Genomic DNA, 5,697 nt, shown 5'->3' on the forward strand with positions numbered 1-5,697 from the left:
ATAACAAAATTGTTAAGGCAAGTGGTATATGAGAGGTTTTCTTAGCTTATGTGTAGGAGGAGAAGAAAGAAGAAGAGAAGATTAGAAAGAGATACCATGTTGTGTCATAGAGTATGCCACGGAAGTGGTTTCCGCAGATGATTATTACCTTAGAATGCCCTCCAAGCGGGAGATTGATTTACGCATTGAACTGGTTATGGAGCAAATCCTATTTCTAAAGCCCCTTAATAAGGATGGCCATAAAAGAGCTGAAGGAACTGAAAGAACAATTAAAGGTTTCTTAATAAGGATTTATTAGGCCTAGCACTTTCCTTGGGATGGCTCCTGTGCCTCTTTGTGAAGAAGAAGGATGGAAGTTAAGGCTTTGTAATAACCTACAGAGAATTGAACAAGTTGACTATAAAGAATAATCCCCTCTTTCCGAAGAATTGATGACTTGTTTGATCAGTTGGAGGGTGCCTCTGTGGTTTTCCAAGATAGACCTTGAGATTCAGGTACTTCACAGCTTAAGGTTAGAGAAGAGGAGACATAGCAAAGACAGCATTCAACACTAGATATGGGCATTTGAGTTTTGATCAGTTGGGGCGTCGGGCAAGGGTGGACGGCTGCTCCGGCGACTTTTTCAGGCGAAAAAAACTTGAGGAAATTCGTAGAGGAGCTTGGAAGTTTAAAGGTATGCAAATAGAACTAAGGTTTTTCCCTCTTATTCTCAAGATTTTTGGATGAGAAGATTTCTAGGATTTTGAAAAAAACTAAGTTTTTCTTTGAGATTCTTTTGAGAAAAGTTTAGGGAAGGTTAGGGGGATGTTTCCCTAAACCCTAAATGTGCATTTTCTTTTTCAATAAAATATGAGTTTTTGAAATTAGGGGGTTTTTGCTTAAAAGTTGTTTTCTTTGAAATTCTTCACAAACGTTGTTTTCTAATGACTTGAGAAAGCTTTTATGTAAAGACATTGTAAGGTTAAGTTAAATGTGAGTTTAGGGATTTTAGGTGTTCTCCAAATGAAGAAATTTGTGATTCCTAAAGTTCTAAAATGACTTTTAGAAAGATTTTTAAATTGATTTATGGCTTTTACTTGAAGGGCAAGTTTTTAATTATGTAGATTACTTTAATCCAAGAAAGTCATGATGTTTTAATTAACTGTATTCGGTAGTAGGATGAATGTTTGCTTTATATAAGATCTTGTTTTTGTTAACTAAACCCTAATTGAGGTGAAGGGTAGTGAGAGATATCATGTTTTTAGTAATGGAGGGGTTGCATTAAAACTTATACAAGATATTAGATTGAACTCCACCTTACTTTCGATAAAGAATTTTAGGGAATTGTAAGAGGAACTAGTTATTATGCTTTTCTTGTATCTTTCTTTTTAGATATAAAATCGTGTGGAGGGAAAGAATGATTGGTCAAAGGAGGAATTCAAAAACGGATTAAGGTAGGTGGATGATTTTCTTTTAAATGTTAGACCACTTTTATTTCATGAATTACATAGAAATTAGTCCAAATCATTTATGCCACATTTGAACCATTTTTTTTTATGTCTCAGCTTTTTCTTTTGTAAGTTATGGAATACTTGAGTCAATTCAAATGTTTCCCCTTATGAAATGCTCAACTTATGATTGGATTACATACTCATTTCCTACACTTGCCTCCTACATGACTTTCTCTACCTTACTGCAATGTACATATAAGCATAACAAGTAAATGCATCTTTGAGGAAACATACACTTGCATAGCTTATGGATAATTCCTACATGGAGCATCTTTATGATTATTTAAGTAATAGATGTAGTGCATGTTGACAGTGGGGAGTATCACCTAAGAAAAGGAGGCCTCTTATGGCCATGGAAAAGGAGGTCTTATGAGCCCATGGAAAAGGATGGTTCCCTTGAACCAATGGAAGGAAATGGCCAATTTATATGTACCTGATCAGTACAAGTGATACTCCTGAGACGGGTGTTATAGTTATATGCATATTAAACTAATTTAATGAATGTTTCATACACATGTTACAATGCAAATGAGATTATCCCTTGAGGCATGATTTTAAAAAGAAAGAAAAGAAAAAAAGGTTATGGAAGGATTAGCATTTGAAAGTTGAGGTAAAAGGTATGGCTTTTCTTTGAGCACAACTATTTTATGATTGATGATCTTTTGTTAAAATTTTTCCAAAAGCATGTTTAAGTTTTTCCTCTTGATTTTAAGTTTAATTGAATTTTATTCCACCTATTGAGTGTAAGACTCACCCTTGGTTGTTGGGAATACTTTTCAGAGGAACTAGAAAAGGGGTTAGATTGGCCACCAATCCACCGCACACCTACCGTCGTAGGGAAACGACGGGCGGCAGGTTCTTTTGTGTTTTTGGTGTTTTGTAGTGAAAGTTAGAATTAGAATGAAAGAAAAAAAATGTATACTTATGGATCCTTTTTGTATCTTTTGTATCTTAAAGCTAAACATTTTTTATTGGTGTCCTGAAAGAAAGAAAAGAAAAAGTTATGTTTTGGGAAATTTTTAGTGGCCTTTCTTTATGTTGATGTTTCTTTTGGAGTTTATATTTAATTTCTTGCAATGTTTCTTCATCTTCCTTTATGTCCGATCTCTGTTCCCGCCTCGCACTTGCGAGCTCACCAGGCGCCGGGTCGTGACACTATTCCATATCTTTTTGTTTTTGCTAACTTATATAATATATATATATTATATATATATTTCTCCTTCCTTAGCATCTAATATATTATATAAATCATTAAAACCTAAGATCTTTGCATCACATATAACCTTCTTAGATTCTTACGTTTCTCTTTATACTTTCTCAATTATCAGAAATTTTAACATCTAAACTATTTTTATATAAATTTATTATTTTTTATCTTTTCTTGGGCACACTTGAATTCTATCACAAACTATTTTTTAATTAGGAAGCTTTTCGCCCTTTGATACTGCAAGCATACCATTTTTTGTATATATTTTTAATATCACTCGGACAGCCGCTTTATCAACATAAATTAACATTCTGCATATACAAATAAATTTCTTAAGATCTAAAATCTTACCTTAAAAATATTATTATTATTACCTTAAGATACCTCATTAATCCTAGAATATTATGTTTACTTTATAATTTTTTATTTTTTCCCTTTATCTTAAAGCCAAAACTAATGATCAATATTGGTACTATAACTTATTCATTTGTAATAACTTTCCATAATTCTTTACAATCTAAATAGACATATTTTCTTATATAAATAATTAATTTACATTACGTTTTATATATATCCACTTGTTTATCAGTAGATCAAAGATGTAAAGCTACTAACACCCCTCTTGCTTTAGCAAACCTCCTCATTATCGACCGGCACTTAAAAACACATAACAGTTAAAGAATCAAATTAAAGGACCTGAACTGCACCATCATTTGTGCATCCAAACATCATGACTCACATCATGAGCATGATTGCTTTAAAATCAGCAATGAGTCCATGCTAATTACTAGATTATATGCTCATTTAAATTTTCCTCCAATATAAAACTTTTTCACAAAAGCAGATATATCATTTATATTAAATTCTCTCACATTATTCCATAAGGTTAAATTTTCCATGTAAATTGTCCACATCCGAACTCATTAAATTTAAGAGTGGAAGCGACTAAGCACTTAATAGCACTTAAATTCTCAATAAATGCTAATAGTTCACATAATAATCTTTAAAATTATAAATTTATTCTCTCAATTCTATTAATTTTTTATATTATGAATCCCTCCTAACAATAACTCTTATTATTCATAATAAATATAATATATATGGTAAAATAATGAGTAATATTATATATACATTCATTTTTAGGTATGACTCTTATGAATTACTATATTAGAATATCTCAAACTTATCAATCTCCTTCATGCTATCTCTCGAGACCTCTATCTAATTTTGTTTTATGAAGCACATAGATATTTATCTTTTTCCTATAAATCACTAATATGTATTCAATTCCCATAATTTTTTGTGCAGCGGCCACTTTCCCACACTTTTCTATTATATCGTCAGGCCATACAACACGTGGCTTTTAATTGGAGTGTAGGTTGCTGCATGATACTAATGTTTCTCAAAATCAATTTGGATTCATGTCGGGCAGGTCTGCTATGGAAGTCATACAATTATTGAGAGGTTTGATGAAGAAATATAGAGAGAATAAGGATGATCTACTTATTATATTTATTGATTTAGAGAAAGCATATGATAGAGTTCCAAGAGAAGTGCTATGAAGATTTCTTGAAAAGAATGGAGTTAATAACACTTATACTCAAATCATTAAAGATATGTATGCTTGAGCTATTACTTGTGTTCAAACACAAGATGGTTTGACCAAGTATTTTTCTATTTTGGTTGGATTACATCAATGATCAACCTTAACCCCATATCTTTTTACTTTAGTCATGGATGTTCTCATTAGACATTTGCAAGAGGATGTACCATGATGTATGCTTTTTGATGATGATATTCTTCTTGTTGATAAGACTAGAGAGGCAGTTCAAGGTAAACTTGAATTATGCAGGTCAACCTTTAGTCTAAAAGTTTTCACTTGAGTAGATCTAAAACTGAATATATGGAGTATAATTTTAGTAGTAATAGACCTAGTGATGAGATTGTGACTTTTTCTGATCAACTTTTTCTGATCAAGTCATTAAGAAGAGTATACATTTTAGATATCTTGGATCTATTATTCAAAGTGATGGTGAAATAGATGGGGATATTATCAGTAGAATTCAAGTTGGATGGTTGAAGTGGAGGAATGTATCGAGCTTGTTGTGTGATAGAAAAGTTCTTTTAAATCTTAAGGGAAAATTCTATAAGATGGTGGTGAGACCTATAATGTTTTATAATGCCAAATGTTGGCCATTAAAAGAGAAGTATAATACTAAGTTAAGTGTTGCAGAGATGAAGATGCTCAGGTGGATGAGTGGCTTTACTCTTAGAGATAGGAAACGAAATGAGCATATATTTGAAAATGTTGGAGTAGTGCCAGTGGAAGATAAGATTAGAGAGAGATACCTTAGATGGCTTGGTCATATAAAACGGCGGCCTTCCGATGACCCGGTTAGGAAAGGTAGAGGTAGACCTAAAATATAATAAAGTAGTGGCATTAGCTTTGACTTATGTTAAGAAATGTAGAGGTAGACCTAAAAAGACTTGGTTAGAAAATATTAGAAATTATCTTTCTTTATTAGATTAATATATTGCCGCCGGAAAATGCCGTCGGAAATTATTTTCCTACGCCGTTTTTTCCGGCGGCACGAAAGCCGCCGGAAAACCGCCGGAAAATTAAAAAACCGCCGGAAATAGGTCAAATTCCGCCGGAAAAAGCCGCCGGAAGTGGGTGATTTTCCTGTAGTGTCAAGCAAGTGAAATTTGCTTACAAGAGGTGCTAGTCACCCCTTCAAGGCATGATATTTTAATAAAAAAAGTCGATTGGGAGAAGTTGAGCTCGCCCTTCCTCTTCCTTTCTCTTCTCTTCCTTACAAAAAACCATATCCCTCTTTATTTATGTGATACTTTCAATTTTCTCCAAACTCTCATTCTCACTCTTCTCCACTCTCTTTCATTCTATCGATTTTTTTCGACCTCAATTTTCTAAGTCCAAATATCACTGATCAATTTTGTATGATTTGCAATAAAAATAAAGAATAATTTTGGTTGTGGTGT

Source organism: Dendrobium catenatum, unplaced genomic scaffold, assembly GCF_001605985.2.
Source record: "Dendrobium catenatum unplaced genomic scaffold, ASM160598v2 fragScaff_scaffold_858, whole genome shotgun sequence".
NCBI classification, from domain to species: Eukaryota; Viridiplantae; Streptophyta; class Magnoliopsida; order Asparagales; family Orchidaceae; genus Dendrobium; species Dendrobium catenatum.